The sequence below is a fragment of the Mauremys reevesii genome, linkage group 4 (genome assembly GCF_016161935.1).
Source record: "Mauremys reevesii isolate NIE-2019 linkage group 4, ASM1616193v1, whole genome shotgun sequence".
Taxonomy (NCBI): Eukaryota; Metazoa; Chordata; order Testudines; family Geoemydidae; genus Mauremys; species Mauremys reevesii.
The window spans coordinates 104,530,880-104,550,784 of NC_052626.1; the positions used below are offsets into that span (position 1 = coordinate 104,530,880).

Consider the following 19,905-nt stretch of genomic DNA (forward strand, 5'->3'; position numbering starts at 1 on the left):
CAGGGCAGGAACGCTAACTATGTTTGTACAGTGCCTAGCAGATCATGGTTCCTATCTCTGTTGGGGCCCTAGTTGCTACAATAATAAGTGAGTGGAAAGAAATAACTTTGAAAAGAAAGGTTCCCACTTGTTTGTCTGCCCCACTTCGTACATTACAAGTTGGCCAAAGAGAGGGTGCTCAAAATATTCAAAAACAGATTATAAAATGTTAGGCTACTTTTCCCTTCTTAACGTCAATAAAACATTGGCTTATGCATGTGTACTCTAAGCACAGAGCTCTGAGATAAGCAAGACTTGTTTGTCTATCTAGCTGTCCAAGTTAACGGAACAACCTGCCAAGGTAAGAATGGATCATCCAGTTACCAGGGCCTTACTTGACCTTGTTTTACATATGGTCTAATCCTGCATTCCATATGCAGGCACAACTTCCACCAAAGGTAACAACACTTTTCCATGAGTAAAGCCTACTAAAATTAGCTTCATAGACCCCGAGTCAGCAAAACAGTTAAGCATGTACTTACTTTTAAGCATGTGCTTGAGACTATTCACTTAAACGGGTCTTAAGCACATACAATTCTTTGCTGAATTCTGATAGACATAAGCACATGGCAAATGCTGCGATAAATCAGAGCCATCATGAGGATATCAGTTGAAGTAAAGCCCATGTTTTAATAGGCTGTTTCGTTCTTCAAGATCCTTAAATTAGTTAAACATAACCCACAAATTAAAAATGTAACATGAACATCAATTCTTTTGCCATTCCCTTAGCCCTCACCACGCCTCTAAGTACTGCGCCATTAAAGCATCAGCACTGCGATGATGTACTACTCCAGACATGCTGCCAAACAAGACCTTTTGGCTGCATTGGGGAGCCTAAGTATTTAATTTAATTTTTAAATGTAACAGACAGAATAAAATAGCTAGCACTGTGATATTTGGAGGCTGAATCCTTTAGAGGTGCTTCAGAGAGTTTTCTGACTAATTTAATGACAGCATGGACTAGACCTCTTTCGTTTTGGATGGCCTTCAGCCCAAATGTTCTATAGTAAGATAAAACCCATTAGGCTGGTATTTGCATTTCTTTGTTGAATAGTTAACTGCATCTTTAATGCAGCGCAGATGTCCTGGCATCTTGACCACACTATTCTGCAGTTTAGAACTTGTTTGCTTACTTCCATGTGGAAGAATTCTTTCCTTACCCACGCTACAAAAGGGAAAAAAAGAGAGAGAGAGAAAGAGAAACTGATTTATGAATCATGCTCATTGTTGCCTGAATGTTCATCCATATTCTTCATTAGATCTAGGACTGGGTAAAAACATGTTTTTCATTATTCATGTTTCCTTATTGGCGATATTTTTCTCAGCTGTCTGAAAATTTCTAGGGTTTAATTTTTTTCAGTCTGGAAATTTATGGATGTTTCGCAATAGTGAAAAATCCTTTAATTTCACCTCTGCACTTCAGTCTTCCAATCTGTAATATGGGGATAATGATACTGATCTCCGTTGTAAAGTGCTTTGAGATCTACCGATGAAACATGATATATAAGAGCTAGATATTATTATTATTATTATTTCAGTTAATAATTTGGGGGGTTGTTTGTCACGTTTTTCATCACTACCACTTGTCCATACCTTAACCCAGACAAAAAGAACAAATAATCAAGTCTGAAAGACAAAAGCGGAATGGTTTGATCCACTGTGATGGATGAATGCATCACTGCAGAGTCCCATAGATTCTGACAGAGATACACACAGACATAAGGGTCTGTATTAGTGGATACAATTGCAAAAACAGGGCCTATGGGATGAAGGGAGTGAATGAGAAGAGGACCAAAATTATTAGCATCACTTAGTAGTATACATTTACATTAAATTACACTAAGAACACAAACATAACTTTGTGGGATTATGTGGAGGGAGGAAAGTTTTTCACCTGGACGTTGTTATTCAGGAAGTTCACCACTTCATTACTTTGCTCCACGTTATGATTTAAGGATCAACAAGCAATGGGAAGGGAGGGAAAAGGGTCAAACTCTGTCGGGTCCAGCCCCATCAAAGCTAGTGGAACGGTTTCTACAAACATATGCTCTCAGTTTGGCCCTAAGCTTGGTACACGATTGTGAGTAGATTTTCAGAGATGTTAGCTGTAAAAAATAAACCAGTCAAAAGCTTGTTGTGGAAATAAAGAAGAGCAGCGAAATCCTCAGTGCTAAATTGCCTGTCAGCCACTGAAAACTTTCCTATAACTTTATGGGGTAGTGTGTGTGGGGGGGGGTGTTGTTTTTTAAAGATCAACAAAACCCATCGTAGGTGATGTAAAAAGTCAATATTTGTAGACATCTGATAAGCAGTCTGAGTGATGTGTTTGAGATTCTGGGGAGTGTCAGTATTGAAAACTATAACCATGACAGACTGTGCAGTAGATTCTGTGCAAAAAAACAGAAAATGAAGGTGCTTATTCACAAATAGCTCTGAGGGACTTGATCAAAGAGCAAAACCAACAAGTCTAATTTTATGGTGCCAGCCGAATGGACTGCAAATGGTAAACCAGGGGTCGGCAACCTTTCAGCAGTGGTGTGCCGAGTCTTCATTTTTTCACTCTAATTTAAGGTTTCACGTGCCAGTCATAAATTTTAACATTTTTAGAAGGTCTCTTTCTATGAGTCTATAATATATAACTAAGCTATTGTTGTATGTAAAGTAAATAAGGTTTTTAAAATATTTAAGAAGCTTCATTTAAAATTAAATTAAAATGCAGAGCCCCCCGGACCGGTGGCCAGGACCCGGGCAGCGTGAGTGCCACTGAAAATCAGCTCACGTGCCGCCTTTGGCACACGTGCCATAGGTTGCCTACCCCTGTGGTAAACAAACACCACAAATGGGGCAAAATAAAGTATATCAAGATCCTCAGGTGGTGTAAAAGGGTGTAGCTCCACTGAAGTCAAGGATGGTCACATCAATGGAGCTATCCCATCAGAGGAGTCAGCCAAAGATATTTTACTTAGAATATGTCAAATTAAAGTATCCCATGTGATTATTTGAAATACAGACTAGGAACTTGTTTTAAAAGGGTAAAAACCATGTTAAGTGTTAAGCCAATTTTCCGTCAGTTATGGCTTTAATTTTAAGTTACCGGTATTTATTTATATTCTTTTAGCACTCCAGCGCCAAAGAGCAGCTGGTCATATCTAGTCTGACCTTCTGCACCCATTGTTATATCTTTTGGGAAAAGGAAAGGCTGCAGATTTTCCTAGTTTTAGAATAAAATATGTGCCGTAGGAAGCTAGTGAGGGTGAGGATTTACTCAGCTATATGTCTGCTTCATCCTTTAAAAAAAAAAAAGAAAAAAAAAGCATAGATTGGGCTGAGTATCCAGAACCAAAATCCAAGACCTATAAAGTTGCCACCAATAATATGGATCCATATTTGAGTAGATATGGGTGTAGATTTGAAGGGACTGCATCCTACCATGCCACAGCTTTGATCCTTCAAGTCTTTGCAAAGCGCACAAGATTGATGACATTTGCACTGAGCATAACAGAGGTTAAATGTGGGCACAAGTGAGCTTTGGCACTAGGAATAATCCTACTCCTGTGCAAGTCAATGGATTTAGGATCAGGCCTCTACTCTTCAAAGTGCAAGAATAAAAAGAAAAAATGGGCAGGGTATATATGAAGAATGGGCACTTCTGATCCTCGGCATGTGAATGAGGAATTATGCTACATTCTCCTGTCTTAGGCCCCATTCTGGCTTCTAGACAGTAGTTCTTTGGTTTCTCAGTGGCAGAAATCTCATTAATATAGGATCAGGTTCTTCAGGTCTCCTCATCACATTCTGCCTTGTGCATGTAGATACACCACTCCATAATGGCACGGTTCAGGATCAAGCCCCATGAAAGAATTGAGAAAGAAAATCACAACTGGTAACGAAGGTCCTGTCTGTACACAGTGACTCCAAGAATGCTCGCCACTTGCAGCCACTTGACAGGCCTATTTTGTTGGCTTTATTAGCATAGATGCCCCTTAAACTTCAGTCTTAGAACACAAATACTAAAGCTTCTAGCCACATAACCAATGTGTTGGGGACCTGATCCTGCAAGTTGTTCTGTGCAGGTGGACCCCTTCACCAGCACAAAGACCCAGGGGGCTGCCTGTGAGGAACAACTGGCAGGCTCCAGGCTTTAGACTGCAGTATGGATATCAAAGAGCCATTAGACACCTCACAGCAGCTACTGCCAATTCACATGATAACATGAGATTGATTCCCAGAGTTAAAGCTAGCTATGAACCAATTTGTCCCTTCTTTAGATGTTTTGATATACCCCAAAGACTGCTTTATACTTCTTTGGTATAATTTCTTATAATTATTTCCTGACAAAATGCCTATTTCATCTGCTAGAAAATGTGCTACCTTTGAAATGGCAGCTCCTCCTGTAAGGCAGGATGGCCTTAGTGTTGGAATAATAGCTCAATGCCTGCTAGATGGTTTTCTCTTCATACTTTTTTTTTTAAGGGGAATTGAATACTCATTGAGGATGCCAGCCTATTTTAATGGTGGGAGGAGCCTAGCAGAATGAAAGACCATGCCCCTTCAGATGAGAGAGGAGTCAGAGAACACAGAAATTAATTGAACATGGAGGACAAACAATGAACAGACAAGGACAGGAGTGCAGGTGATAGGGTTAAAATGAGGCCACCAGAAGGGGACGCTGAGCAGAGATTGACAGTCCTTGAGACCGAAGTCTTTCAGTTACTAATAAATCAGGTACAGCACAGGACGCAGCAGTACTAGCTTTCACACCCAACAAACATGCCTCAATTCTGCCCTGCAGGGACCAGTTCTACAGTTTTCCCTTCTCTTTCCCCAGGGCCCTTTCAATCCCTGGCACCACTGCCAAGTGCTGATTAGAGTGCCTCTTAGTGCCAGTTCGGTTGGGTTCTGTTTATGTGAATTTCTACCCACTAAGATATGCCCTGTTTAAAAGTAGGCCCTAAGGGTACCATTATGCTAGTGAAGCAATGAAGAAATTCATAATGATGATGTTGAGGGTGGAGAGGAAACCCAAAACTGTTTATCTAGGAGGTGAAGGGAGAAGCTCTTTTTTCATGGCTGCTAGTGCATGGGCATGCATCAGAGCAGTCTTCTGGAAAGTGTGCCAGCCCCCTCCAGCATTCTCTTTCCCCCCTCCTCACCCAGCCACCATCTGTTCCTGCCCTCTGTGGTACCACCTTACTGGCAGAGTCCCTTTCATGGGGGAGAAATGAAATCCGGAGCATGAGCAAGTTCCCAAATCTCCACCAAACAGGCATGTAAGTTAAGATTTTCAAAGCCCATTAGGGGAATTAAACCACACATCTCCCATGAAATTCTAATAGCGTTACGGAGAGAAATCCTATAGGTAGCTTTGAAAATCTCAACCCTAGAAACCAAGTCAGGGATTCAAGCCGAGGTTGTCCCATTTAGTAGAGCATAGTATCGTAATAAATGCTTTACATAGCACCTACAGTACTTTTAAGCCACTGAGCCACTTGCTCCATAGATACTTGTCTGGTGGGAGACGGGGGGGAAAGTGTCGTGTATCCATCAGTTGCAGCAGACAAGAACATCTTGTACTTGGGCTGTTTGTCAAGTAGGTCTGGAATGCAGGCGAACTGGCAGACTAATTAGATTTTTTAAAACTTGGTATTCAGAAGTACAATCCTTATAATATCCTATCAGCTTAAACATAGGTCTGTGAGTGCAATAACAAATTACCTCCTCCAAAAAGAAAACAGTAGCATTTCAGCTTCAGCTCAACAGGTTTTGGTTTTAGTTTTTTTTAAGAGCGAGTTCATTCAAGAAATGTCCAGTCTGATAAATGATCTATTAGTTTATTGTTTTTAAAAGCTATATTCAAATACAGGTTTGGCTTTGGAAAGCTTTTGACCATCCCTTCCTTTGTTTGTTGACAAACCGGAGGGAATACAGGGCAGAATGACAAAAACAAAACAAAAAAACCCATACCACCACCTGCAAGCCAGAGGACTGGTTTAGGAAGAAAGATTAAAACAGCTCAACATACATAGTTTGGCTAAGCAATGGCTAAGGAGGCAACAGAGCATTTTGGAGATATCTGAAGGGCACTGACACCAGAAGGAAAAGAAATTATTTAGTGTGCAACAAAGGAGTATAACTAGGAACAATGGGATTTTAAGTAAGCAAGGAGAAAATTAGACTAAATTCAAGGGCAGCTAGGTGTATTCTGCTGTGTAATACTCTCCCAGGGAAGTGGTAGAAGCTTTATATTTTGGGCTTTAAATACTACAGGAAAATATACTCTAGGGGAGAATCCCCCATTTGCAGCAAGATGAACAAAAGAAACCTTTTCCCATTTTTAATTTCTAAGTTTCCTAAGAGTGATCACTCACTTATATTCCTGATTATGCCAGAAAACTGGTCTTGGAGCAAAGTCTCTCTCTCTCTCTCTATTATATTATGAAGTAGTTCACTTATAGCTAATACTACCGGGACTTGTTCATGCAAAGAAGAGCATTACTGAGAATTGCTGGGAGTTACTGGGCAGGCAGCAAGGACAAGAGAGTGATTCATGCTAGTGGTCATTACAGATGTGTATTATGAGGAGAGTCACTTAATGCTGATGAGCATTAGATGCATGCATTGCTAGGAGAAAGTAAACCAGGTTCTTTTAAAATCTAGGATCATCATTATCTCCCATGATCTCTACCAGACATGACAAACCCACAAAAAAAAACCTGCAGAAATTGGGCTTGTTTTTGGCTTAATTGGCTTGTGAGTTGCATGTTAGCTAGTTTTTGGCTTGTAGTTTTTTTTTTTATTATTGTCTCCCAGCAAGCAGGGGTGGGGGAAGAGTCAGGGTGCACAGCGGGCCCACCACAGTTCCAGACGGCATGCAGCGGGGCAGGGGTCTACTCACATAGAGTGTTGGGGTTCTTAGGGACTGGCTTGTTTTGAAATGGGATTAGCTTGATTTTCGGCTTATTGTGAAAGTCGGGGTGCTTATTTACCACGTGAAAGTTGGCAACTGTGATCTCTACCCAAATACATCTGTGGGGTTCTGAGGGAAACCATGCTGCACCCCAATCTTGCAAACCCCTCCCAACCACCTACAATACAGAGTTGCTGTGGAAAGGTTCCTGCAGACTTGAGAGAAGACAAAGAACAAGCCATGTTAGCTACACTGCTCACTTCAGCTGCTTTTGAGGCTTCTCTACCATAATTACTTCTTTATATTTGCTCACCTCTGGCCCCTAGCCACATGGTCCTGCAGCACTACACACATCACTGAGCTTCAGCGCTTGCCTTACAACTCTCTGAAGGAACCTGCTTACAACACAATTTTATGCAAATCTGGTTCCACACCTGGTTTCAGTTTGTAACATTAACTGGACCTTCCCGTGTTTCATAGATATGCTGGAATATTGGTTGGAATAATCTTGTTACCAATCATGATTAAGGACCAATCTATTCTATATACATCAGGTGTCAGGAGACCTGGTTTCAATTACCACCTTTGCCACAAACTTCCCCTGTGAACTTAACTAGTCACTCAATCATTGTCACTCAGGTCTTCATTGGTAAAGTGTGGATTATAATACTTCCCTGCCTCACAGGAGTGCTTCAAGGATAAATTCAGGATCTGTGAGGCACACAAATACTAGGGTGATGTGAGTAATATAAATATCTAGATAAACAGACACCTGGGTTCAGTTCCTGCCACTGTCGCAGGCTCTCTGTATACCTTTGGACAAGCCACATTGGACTAGATTGTGACATTGGGTCCAGCTTTGAGCAAAGGCTGGTGCATAAGCTGTGCTAAAGGGCACTGTGAACGTAGAGACTTCGCTCCAAATCACAGTCCTTCCCTGCTTCCTCCTTGCTCAGGAAGAGGAGCCTGTTACTTCACTCCTTCCCATAAAGCACTTTTCTCCTGCCTATGCACTCAGCCAGCTACTCTTGCTGGTAAATTGGGGAGAAAGGGGGAGCCAATTCTCCCCCCACAGCTCAACCCTTCCCTACTCATTCACAGTGGGAAACATCAGGCAAGTAATTGGAGTTGCAATCTGAGCCTGGAGGGAAGGAATGCCTTAGCTGTACTGGGGAGTAGGAATGAGTAATTGTTGTGATTATGTGTGCTTCCCTTGAAATTCAGATCCCCATTTGTAAAATGGGGCTAATAATACTCCCTCACACACACAAACACTTCATTAATGTTTGGGAGGCATTCAGATACTTCAGTAACGAAGATCCATATAGACAGTTAAAAAAATAGCCTCATTACAGGTATCTAAGGCACAATTATGTTGCAAGTCACTTTCCTGGCACGGTTTTGTTTGCAGTGTAGAATGGGCTTTAGTGCAGAGCAATACTGAAGGTTATTTTGTTAATAAAAGTTGCATAACTCTAAAAAGTTGACCACTCGTGTTAAATAAGGCAAACCAAACAAACATGCTTGTTTGCATAAGTTGTAGTTGATCTTATTCATTGAGACTATAAATGCTCTAATTCAGTTTTAAAACATAAAATCAATTGTAAATTTATTTAGACCAATTTAGCAGCCTGCCTGTTGTACATCACTGAGCTTGTATTGATTGTTTCAGATAGAATTCATTCCAAATTGTATTGATTTAATTCATTAGCAAATTTTTAGCCAAACCTACTTTGTGGTCTCCGGCTAAAAAGTATGTGAAGCTCTGTTTTAAATTTGAAAGACTTCAGGAGAATTCATGGTTGGATTCTTTTTCAAGATTTCTCCCAGGATTAAGATTCCTACCCAATGTAATTGTGCATCATCCATTTCACTTTGAAGAATCAGTTTTAAAAAATACTAAGAGTGAGAATCTAAGGAATCTTAAAAGAAAAACATTTGCTGAAGATGGAAGTAATATAGTATATTGGTCATATTAATAGATAGTAAATTGCTTTTCTGATTTACAGATTTGGATGTGTAAAAATAGCTCAACAATCTATACAATATCTTAAATGAACAGATCATCAGTAGGTTTGTCTGACTTTAGAGCAAACATTATTACTGCACCAGTTACCCTAGTAACTGAATGCAACTCAGTTACCATGGCTACTGCTTTTTAAAATACATTCAGTGATTCCCAACCCCCCCCCCACACACACACACACCTCTAAACATTGTGGTTTTATTTTTAAGGGGAGGGGAATCTTAGTATTCTGTAGACATTTTCATTTAGATGAAAAATGCAAATGCTAATAGCAGACAGGGACATTTTAAAAACAGGCTTATTTTTCTGTCCAAAATCTTTAGCTTGCTTAGGTCCTGTATTATCATGGGTCCAATTCTGCCATGAATGCCCTCACCCTGAGTAGTACCTTACTGTACCGCTCATTGTAACGGAGGCAGAATGAGGTCCAAATCATGTGCTAGTTGTGGTTATTGTGCATGTCAAGTTTAGTTTCTTTGGGGAGGCAGCATTGTCCGATTGCTAGAATATGGGACTAGGCATCAGAAAACCTGGGTTCTGATTCTGACACTAAATTACTACATGCATTTAGGCAAGTCACTGTGCCTGATTTCCAACAGGGCTGAGCACTGGTGGCTGGCTCGAGCCGCCTGCCATCGCCACTTACCCCATGTCTCGGATTCACATTAGGGAAATATGGTCACTTTACTCAAGAAGCCCAGAAGTGAAAAAGAAGTGGGTGAAAATGAGTCTTGTATGCAGAATGCTATTTTCGGCCCTTGCTGGCTCCTGGAAACAATTGTGAATAAAAAGGCACAGCTTTCTTGGTTTTGCTCGGCTTTACTCCGAATTTTTCCCTTCTTTTTATTTAGTGCAGCATATAATTAACTCAAGCTTGTTTGCTACCCACACCTCCAGGTATTGAAATATTTCTTCAAACAGTTTCGCCTTAGAGCCAGCTCTATGCCTGTTTGCTCTGGCCCACAGCTAGTTCTACAAGGTATTTTGGAAAAATTAGCAGAATTGCCCTGTTGATTAGGTTCCCCTTTCCTTACAGACTTTCTTCCCCCAGCTTAATGTCCAGGTGAACATCTAGATGTTTTAAAATATACTTTTTCCCTAACTATTTGCTCAAACTCTTATTTAAACAAAGAAGGACGTGCTGCATGAAGGACATGTGAGATCCAGTTATGTTACATTATGGAGGGGAAAATGCAGTTCCTTCTGGTTCGACCCTGGAGTCCAACTCGGTTCAATTCACTTTCCCTTTATTTATATGCTGTGGTACTGCACTCATGGATATATATCCTGGGCAAGATCTTCAAAAGTGACTAGTGATTAAAAAGAATAGGAGTACTTGTGGCACTTAGAGACTAACAGATTTATTGTAGCATAAGTTTCCGTGGGCTACAGCTCACTTCATTGGATGCGTGTAGTGGAAAATACAAAAGGAAGATAGACAGACAGACACACACACACACACACAGGGAACATGAAACAATGGGTGTTACCATACACATTATAAGGAGAATGATCAGTTAAGGTGAGCTGTTGTCAGCAGGAGAGAAAACTAACTGTTTGTAGTGGTAATGAAAACGACCCATTTCCAGCACTTGACAAGGAGATATAAGGAACTGTAAGGGGGCGGGGGGAAGATAAGCATGGGGAAATAATTTTACTTTGTGTAATGGCCCATCCACTCCCAGTCTTTATTCAAACTTAATTTAATGGTGTCCAATTTGCAAATTAATTCCAATTCAGCAGTCTCTTTTTGGAGTCTGTTTTCGAAGTTTTTTTGTTGTAATATTGTGACTTTTAGGTCTGTAATCGAGTGGCCAGGGAGGTTGACGTGTTCTCCAACTGTTTTTTTTAATGTTATAATTCTTGACGTCTGATTTGTGTCCATTTATTCTTTTATGTAGAGACTGTCCAGTTTGGCCAATGTACATGGCAGAGAGGCATTGCTGGCCTCAATTTTTCAGAACACAACTTGAGACACCTCAAAAAGCCAGATGGTCAGAGACTGGCGGTCAGCACTGTCTGAAAATCAGGCCCCTCTGAGGTGTCTCAAGTGAAGAATACAAAAAATGGAAGCACCCCAAATCAAGAGTCACTTTTGAAAATCTTGCACTGTAACTGTTTATATACATTTACCTACTGTGGAGCACATTTCCCACTCCCCAGCCAAAAGATGGTGTGGAAGGGCCTGGACTCAGTGGAGCTGCTGTAGCTCAACTGCACAGGAAAGGAGGACCAAGCATCCTGGATCTTGCACAGGGGAGCTCATTGCACTCCAGTGTGAAGAGGGAGAATTGGTTTGAGCTAAGGGAGGGCTGGAAGTGGGGTGGTAGATCCATGGTGTGGACATTACATACACACATAGGTGGGGAACATACCCCAGTCTAGGAGCTATGTTTTTGGTGTGAGCATTGGAGGAGGATTCTTTCTGCTACACCACACAAACAATCCCTGCATCAAGCCCACAAAACTCAGGCTTGGTAAAACCTCTAGTCCTATACAGGAATGACTCCTAGCATAACCCTCATTTGACACAACAATGAGACATGTGGGCCCTACATTTTCAAAAGTAACTGATGATTTTTTCGTGACCAGATCGAGACATTTTAAAGGGGCCTGATTTTCAGAAAGTCCAGAGAATGCACCCTCAGAAGATCAGGCCCCTTTAAGGTGGCTCAAGCTGAGCACCCAAAAATTGAGGCACTGGAGGTCATTAGCTCCTTTTGAAAATGCAGGCACTAATTTTTAAAAGGTATTTAGGCACTGCAGCACTCACCATTGCAATGCCGAACTAATTTTGGTATCTACATCTCATTTTCACAAGAGATTTAGGCACTTAGGAGCTAGTCAATCTGGGCCTAAGATGCTAATTTTCAAAAGATTCCCATAAGTTTGGGTCTCACAGTTTGTCATTGCTCAGCCTGAGACACCTGGGTGTCTGAAGTTGGGCACCCCAAATTATTTGACATCTTTTAAAAGATGGACCTTAACTTCTGTCCCTTACAGTCTCTTTGTCTACAGAAGAGGAATAGGATTTACTTGCCTACCCCCCAAGAGTGTTGTAAGGACGGATTCATTAATTAATGTTTCCACAGCACTTAAGACATCAAGAGCTCCTTACTGGGAGTCATACTGCTAAGTATTATTTTGGGTTCTTTGTGGTGCAGGTGGATGCTAAAGATCCCACAAGGCTGTTTAAAACAACAAATACCCCTTCTCTCAGCTGATAACCTCCAGAAATTATTTGTCACTTCTGCAAGTGTTCATAGCAGATCTGCTTGTGGGCTATTGCTAAGCAGAACACTGAAAACACACAGCAGATAATTACTCCACTCTGAGCTGAGCCCTCCTATTACCCTGCAAAATGTTGAATATTCTGCAGGATGCAAGTTAAACAGTTGCATAATATTTCTGGCAACCTTTAAAATACAATACATTCCTTTTACTTTCTTTGGAAAGCAATTTTCCCTTCAGTGCGGGTTTAACTCACCCAACATTTCTTTTAAAGTGCAGTCCATCTTTTCAACTAGTTGATTTGACGAAAGCATTGTCTGCACCAGGAATATTTTAGTGGAAATTTTTCGCTGTTGCTTATGTAACCCACTGGTCAATGTTACAGCTCCCCCATCTCACAGAAGAGATGAGTCTGAAACAACCCCAGCTAGCGAGCCTCAGCTGTAACAGCTCAGCCTTGTAGTTCTAGGGGTCACTGGTTCAGTCCCTGGTGTGCCAGCCAAAACGGTGGCCATCATGCTAACACCAATACTAATATCATCGGGAGCCCCAGTAAGTGGCAGTGTTAATATCATGTCTGTTAGACCTGCTCTGAGGTAACACAGGGTTGCCCACTGGAGCCTGGCCTAGGTGGAGCTACACCAGCATTAACAGCGCAATTTTTTTTTACATTCCTATTAAAGGCCCTTTTAAAAACTATTTTGGGGGTGGGGGTGGGGGTAGCAAGAGAGGCTGAGGGATGCAGGTGATGAAAATACTTGTTCTAAGTACAAGTCATTAAGGATCCATTGTGAGCACATACTTAAGGGGGGGAGGGATTTTCAAAGGAGACAGAGTCAGAATCTCTCTTCCCACTGAAATTCAATGTAGTCTAGTGGGGAGGGAGAAAATCTAGCTCAGCTCCTTGCAAAATCCCAACCCAAACTATTTGGGGTTATGCTACATACCCTTGCTAAAGAGCCCATTTTCTATAGTAAAAATGACATGCTGTCATTTGCATTTACTGCTGACAGACTAAGCATTAATAATGTCATTACACTGGTGATATTTTGTAGTGCCTTGTAAATATGCAGAAGAACAGAAGGCATACATCTGCAGATACAGTAAAGTAGCAGAATGAGATGCAGAGAATATACACAGAACTGAAATAGGTAGAAAGAATATTAAGAAACTCTAATTTCAGCTAAGATATTGTAATGAAGGAATTAACATGGATGTCTCTCTCCTGGACAGCACAATAACTGTTCCACTTTTGTTTCTAAAGCCCTATAATATTAGCAGCTATTCTCTTTTAAATTAAAGTTTTAGGTGTCTGTACATTTGTTGCTTCCCTGAAATTTTCATTGGTCACAGTCTGTGACGTAATGACTGCCATTCACACTCCCAGGCAGTCATAGGATTTCTCATAGTACTTCTATGAATATCAGAAGTTGGGGTAGGTGAACCAATTTGGATAAAACAGGAACCAAATTGAACGTTGACAAACTCAAACAGAACCATTTTTGCTGACAAATTTAAAGTTGAGGACATCTCTGCACTTCAAGATTTTGGCTAGAGCTAGAAGAGGAATTTCTGAAACACCATGAGAAGGACTTATCCGGTGGTATTTCCAGGTTATCTGGAACTAGGAAACAATCAGAAATCTTGGAAGAAAAGTTGGTCTGGAAAGATTCCCAGCTTTGTTTCTAGACCAAACCAATAAATATCGCAAACAAACCCCTGACCATTTGAGACTGATCCATCATAAATCAGAACCCTAACTTCATCAAGTTCAATGGCAAAATGATGTTCACCGTATTCTTCATGAATTAAAACAATTATTTCCTTAAAGCCAAGGTCATCTGTGGTATCAGGAATCTGAGAAGGGATTTTGTATTACTTGCAGCAGTACATAGTTGCTGCAGTTCAGGAGTTAGCGATTACCAGATGGTGTTACCTGAGAAACTGCAGTATCTCACTAGTCTAAGCATGAGAACATTTCATCATCTCCCAGGAAAAAGAAAATGAAAACATACCATGAGTTAACAGAATTTACCAGCTAGAAGAAACAAAGCTGCAGTCAGTTGCAAAATGGCTATCTGTGGGTTGCAGTTACTTGCTTCTGCCAAATTTAAAGGGCCAGACCCCGAAAGGCATGCTGGGAAAGAAGGTCCTGATCTTCAAAGGTAGTTAGGCTCCTGACTTCCATTAAAGTTCCTACAAGTGGGTCAGGCTGATAAGGAGAGAGATGGTAGGGACTGGATAGTCACAAATGAAGGTGACTATTGAAAGGTTACTGTTATGGCTCATATACCACTACTCTATCACAAGCAGGCTAGGAAGTGACTACAGCATAGTTAGTGCTGTGATTTGGTAAATGTTGACACGTTATTAAAAGATAATAATTATGAACTGTACAGAATTTTGTGTGTTGTTTTCTTACATAAGGAGTGAAAGAGAAAGCATCAGATTTACAAGATAAGAGAATACAGGCGAGAGGAGAAGCTGTAGGTTACACCAAGTATACTTCCTGCACCTGGAATGAAGGGCATAGAAAAATACATGAGGAAAAGTGTCATAGGTTAAAGAAATCTTGCTGACTGTTTGAACAGGAGAATCAGCCAGATTGGTCAGTTACAGTTTACAGGAGATACTGAGACCTGTTCCCTGATTCCCCACATATTTTCCCCTCTCTTAGTCATTAAATAGTAAATGAGTCATACATGCTAGAGCTCCCTTTTGTGGGGTCTGTACTATCCCATCTACCTACGTAACTCGGAGTCCCATCCATCCATCCAGGTTCTTGTGACGGATGAGGAGCGGGCTCTACTCTGTTGGAAGTCTGATGTCCCCAGTTTCTGCATCTACCTGAAAAGGCCTCCCAAGGGGTTGGTAGAGTTGCAAGTTTAAGCTTCCTTAATAAAGGATCCTTGGGAGCCTGGAAGAGAGAGAAAGAGATACCTTGTAGCAATGGAGGAAGGAGAAACCTTAACAATCTTTGAATGGGGGGAGGGAAGATGGCAGGAGAGAGGGTACGTGGCCTGGAAGGAGGAGGGAAAGAGCCCTGGAAACAGAATGCAGTGAAAACAGTCAGAGGATAAATTAGGGTTGCAAGCAAAGCAGAGACATTGCCATGGCAACAGAGAGGGCTAGAAATGTGTTCATAGAAGTAATAAGAGTAGGGACTGTAAATGAGAGAAGGGGTACTGGGGAGCAGATGTAGAAAGAGAAGGCTCTGAAAGGAGAGAAAGCCAGAAACAAAGCTAAATAACATTGAAAAAGGTTCCTGCTAAGGAACCCCCCAGAGCGGGGTTTGCAGCCATGCAGGTTTGAGTTCCACACAAAATGAAGAGTTCTGTGCAGACATAAAGCAAAGCTGAAACTGTGCATGTCTGGCCGTGCCCCCTCCTGGCCAACACAACCACTGGCACCCTTTGTCTCTCCCTCCCAATTGGAAGTTGCAGTAGCTTTGTGCCACCCCGTTTCCCTCCAAAAAGGCCTCTGCCTCCATCTTGAGCTAGCAAACCCACTTGGGGAACTGCCAAGTCTAGCTACTTCTCTGACTTGAAATCCAAAGGGGTCTTTTGGGGGGTGGTAGCAAGCCACCAATAAGCACTCATGGGGTAATGTGGAGTCCTCATCCCTCTGCTAGCAATACATGCTAGAAGTACAGGTTCCAGCAGCCCTTGTGCAGATCCCTAGATGCATAAATTGACCAGCAAGGGCTAATTTTCCTTTTCCGTTACATTTCCCAGAAAGGTTTCTGATTTATGTTGATGAATTATCATTCCTTATATAACAGCACTATTCATGTCCATTATCCTTATAGTCTGTATGCTTTTGGGGGCCCATCAATTACATCTCCCTATTTTGCAGTCAGAAACACTGAAAACCAGTAAATTCACTGTGTAGACCTTGGGCCAAATTCTTCCAGCAGTCTCTTCTGAATAATCTCCTTGATCGACATTCAATGGAGTTCCACCAGGGATGAATTTGCCCCTGGCCTCAGTGGAGCTGCCCAGATGAACATGAGGGCAGAATTTTGTCCCTCTTGAGCAAGCTGCACAATGCAAATGTTCTGGCGTTACTGAATGGATCCCAGGGATTCTGGTGGCAGCAATCTTTTCAGAAGCTAGAGGAAGAAGCTTGTTGTGCAAAGTGGTGCCAATAAAGCACTGATCAGAAAAAAACTCTGATAGTTGTCCCACTGCAGAAGAATGTCAGTCATCTCAAGCAATATGGCAGGAAGATAAAATCAGAGAGAGAAGAAAGAAAATGTTTCCTTTGTTACATCTATTAGGAACTCTATAAATCTCACCAGTAATGCAGGTTCCCATATTGGTTTCATAACTAAGTCGGACCTTGGAGGCACTCAGCCACACTATCAGTTTTCTCATCAATTGTCTCTGGGATAGGAGAGGGAAAGAATCCTATAATTGCAGGGACCTGCACAGATTAAATTGCCTTGGACAAGACCCTTTGGTTTGCAAGTTCATATTGCAGAGTTTTTGAACTCTCTCAGCTAGAGTTTGCACCTGACAGAACATGATACCTCAGGCACTTCAAAGCAAAGACTGGGAAATACCCACATTTCCTTGCTGAGCCAGGTGGAGTATGTGAAAAATGATGCTTTGAGAGCTGCCATGCGAAGGCTGTAGGAGCTGAATTTTAAGAAGTTATTTCATCATTAATATTAGAAATAGGAAATTCATTTAAGTCACTCAAAACCAGCATAATTAAAGGCCTTTCTCAGGTGGGATTCTGTGTCAGCTTGGATGTCTGAGCTGTCCTAATGCAACAGAGAAAGCCTTAATTGGAGAGTTGCATATTCTTTGACTTTGTCTGTTTACTTTAACAGTAAAATGGGTAACTGATTAAAGGTAGACCCATGCCATTTTGAACTATTATAGCATACCTGTGGGTCATCTAGGAACTTTAAGGTGATCACTTTTGCTGCACTTCACACTGGCTGCAGGGACAGACCTCAAAAAGCATTGACCTCTTCCTCCTGAACAAAAGAAGACTTGGTCGGCTATTTTGGGAGCAGAGGGCCCCTGACACAGAGTTGAGCAGTGTTGAGCCTATCCAGTTGAGGTCAGTGATATATTCATGCCAGCCATCCCACTGCAATATTTATTACAGGGATATTTTAGTGGGCACTCATAAAATATGGTGAAGACGTAGAAAACAAAGCTGCAGTCGTAAATATATTGCAGGGAAAAGGCCTGCAATGGGACCAAGGATGGTTTAGTCAGGTAAGGAAGATGATATTATACATTAGCTAATATTACTGACTAACTTTGTGTGAGTATCACAGATTAGAGGGCTGTTGTGAAGCCCTTTATGTCCCTGTCCTTCCAAGGAAGTCCTTCATATCCTTGATAGATTTCTGAGTATCTCTGCTTACCTATCTTTAATGCTCCCATCTTTAAGAAACCTTATCAAGGCTTTCATCCCTTCAGAAAACTATTTCACATGGCTCTTTGATCAGTTTTGTTTCCTTTTCTTTTTAGAGTATCTGGCTATCTTGGGTAACTACTGCCATCATGGATGTTATCAGCCTGCCATTACCTTTAGAAACAGTGTTTGATTGCTAGTCACTGTAGATCCAATACTGTAAGACCTACTAAAACCATAACTATAAAAATGTTGGTGAAAGATGTAGGTGTAAAATAAAATATATTTATTGCCTGTAAGACACTTATCACTACAGATATTTTAGTACTAGGCGGGTCAAGTTTGGTGGCATCAGCAACTTTGCAGTGTCTCTGAAGGTGAGCTCAACTCAGAACAGAATTGCAGTTTTTTGATGCAAGAGGGGCTGTTCCCATTCACCAGAGGTTCACTAATTGTAGTATTAGTATCTTTGTATATCACAAAATGGTGACAATCAGCTCTATTCAGATATGATACATATACAGTATTGTCAGCCCCAGCTAGTCAAAACTCACAAGTCAGACTCCCAGAAATCATGAGATTGGCTATAAAATCATGAGAGGTCTGAAAATAAAAAAGCTTAGATTCTTTGTGTCTGCCTTGGGGTTTAGGGCTTTTAGCAATAATGTTTTCAATCTTTTCTCCACAACCAGGAGGGCTGGAAACTGAGTTACTTTTTAAATGGAAGCGCTCAAGATTCCCATGTAATCACCTGACTCTAGGACCTGGGGTTTTAAGAAACACCAAATATCACAGGATTTACTATAAAAGTGCATGTTTTGGAAGTACTTCATATATCATGAAGTGTTACTTCCCTGTCACTCCTGCTCTTCATAACAACTGAACTGACTTCTTTTTCCTAGCAGCAACTACACCCCGTGGCTATAATTGACAAGATGAGGCCAGTTGTTTTAGAGGCAATGGATTGTTTCCTGTTGTCTTGTCTCTTCCCTACCTTTCCAGAGCTAGATTCATCCCTTGGCTGGTGCACAGGGACACAGGGGAGGCAGTTTGTGCCCTTCATATTCAAGGACTGTATGAACCAGTGCAGACCCCACACAAGTTAGGGAGCCCTTGGGGCTGCGCTAACCTCCTGTTGCATTGACCTCAGTGGGCTTTGCAGGAGCACAAAATCATCAGAGTGCAGCAATGCCCTGGCCATGCTCCCCTCTTTCTCTGCCCCACCTTCCCCTGTCCCACCCCAGAACACCCCTTGTGTCAGCTGTTGAAAATGTGGCACAGAGTTGTCTCTCCACTTGTGTACAGGGTTCTTTGATCCAGGGGTGTTTTCCAGAGGAGGCTTCCACCTGCTCTATAGCCCCGTTGCATTAGTCTCGCTGATGCAAAGGAGTCTCAGAACAATGATGAATTGTGCCGCCTGCTTCTAATTTGGTCTTTTCTCTCCTCACTGCATTGTCCTCACTCCCCCACTTTCTTTTCATCCCTGTGTTTCTCTCGCTTCCTTCCCCCATTGTCTGTCTGTATAGATTAGCCTGTACAACTGTCTATTTCTTTACCTACACTCTCTCTCTGAAAGCAAGGTGAAAGCATCCCTAGTACATATCAGCTCTAACCTTTCACTTTCCATCCACCCATACCCAGTTCTCCTGGTATCCAGCTGCAACCTGATTTTCACAGTGAAATGCCAGCATGGTGCCAGGCTGACAAAACTCAGATAGAAGCAGCAGCACCTGCGCTAGAATAGACAGAGCTGCATCTGGATTCCATGCACCACTACGTCTCTGGAATCGATATGAAGCACTGTGACCTGCTGAGTTGCTTCAGTCTCACATGCTGGCCCCTTAGCAGCACCAGCAAAGGCAGCCATAATATTTAAAGCCAGTCCACACCCCCTGAACAACCTCGTGTTTGTCAGTGTTGCTTAATCAGTTTAATAAGATAGAGTATAATTAGAGCTATGAGTGTAGTCCACAAGGAATCCTATGACTTCCTGCTTGTTTTGTTAGCTTCTTTTTTTATGGATGGGTCACGAAGGCTCCCACGCTCTTTCCCTGAGTGATTGTGCCCATGAGTGCATCCATTTTACTACACCGTGAAGACAAATGAACAAAAGAAAAAGGGCCACTGCTCCAAACAAATACTGAGAGTGGTTTGACCCTTTCAAGGTTATACATAGTACAGTAGCCATCTGTAGTGGGTCCGCATTGATCTTGCTTGCAGGCTGTAAAGTGGACAACAAGATTCTGTAACAAGAATCTCGCTGGATGAAGGAGGAAAAGTGACCGCTGATCTGTGATTGTAAAACCAAATTATGACAGACTGGAGG

The 19,905-nt window shown here is 41.7% G+C and overlaps 1 protein-coding gene and 1 long non-coding RNA gene across 7 annotated transcripts in view; one reads left to right on the forward strand and one right to left on the reverse strand.

Moving 5' to 3' along the window:
- Nucleotides 1-7,326, reverse strand: part of LOC120404266 — a 93,903-nt gene extending 86,577 nt beyond the window's left edge. For all 4 annotated transcript variants that reach the window (XR_005597898.1, XR_005597897.1, XR_005597895.1 and 1 more), the window contains exon 1: nt 7,260-7,326. This is a non-coding gene — a long non-coding RNA (uncharacterized LOC120404266). The remainder of the gene's footprint in view (nt 1-7,259) is intronic.
- The window catches only part of KCNC1 (potassium voltage-gated channel subfamily C member 1), a 195,486-nt gene that overhangs the window by 92,324 nt on the left and 83,257 nt on the right, over nt 1-19,905 (forward strand). The window lies entirely within an intron of this gene.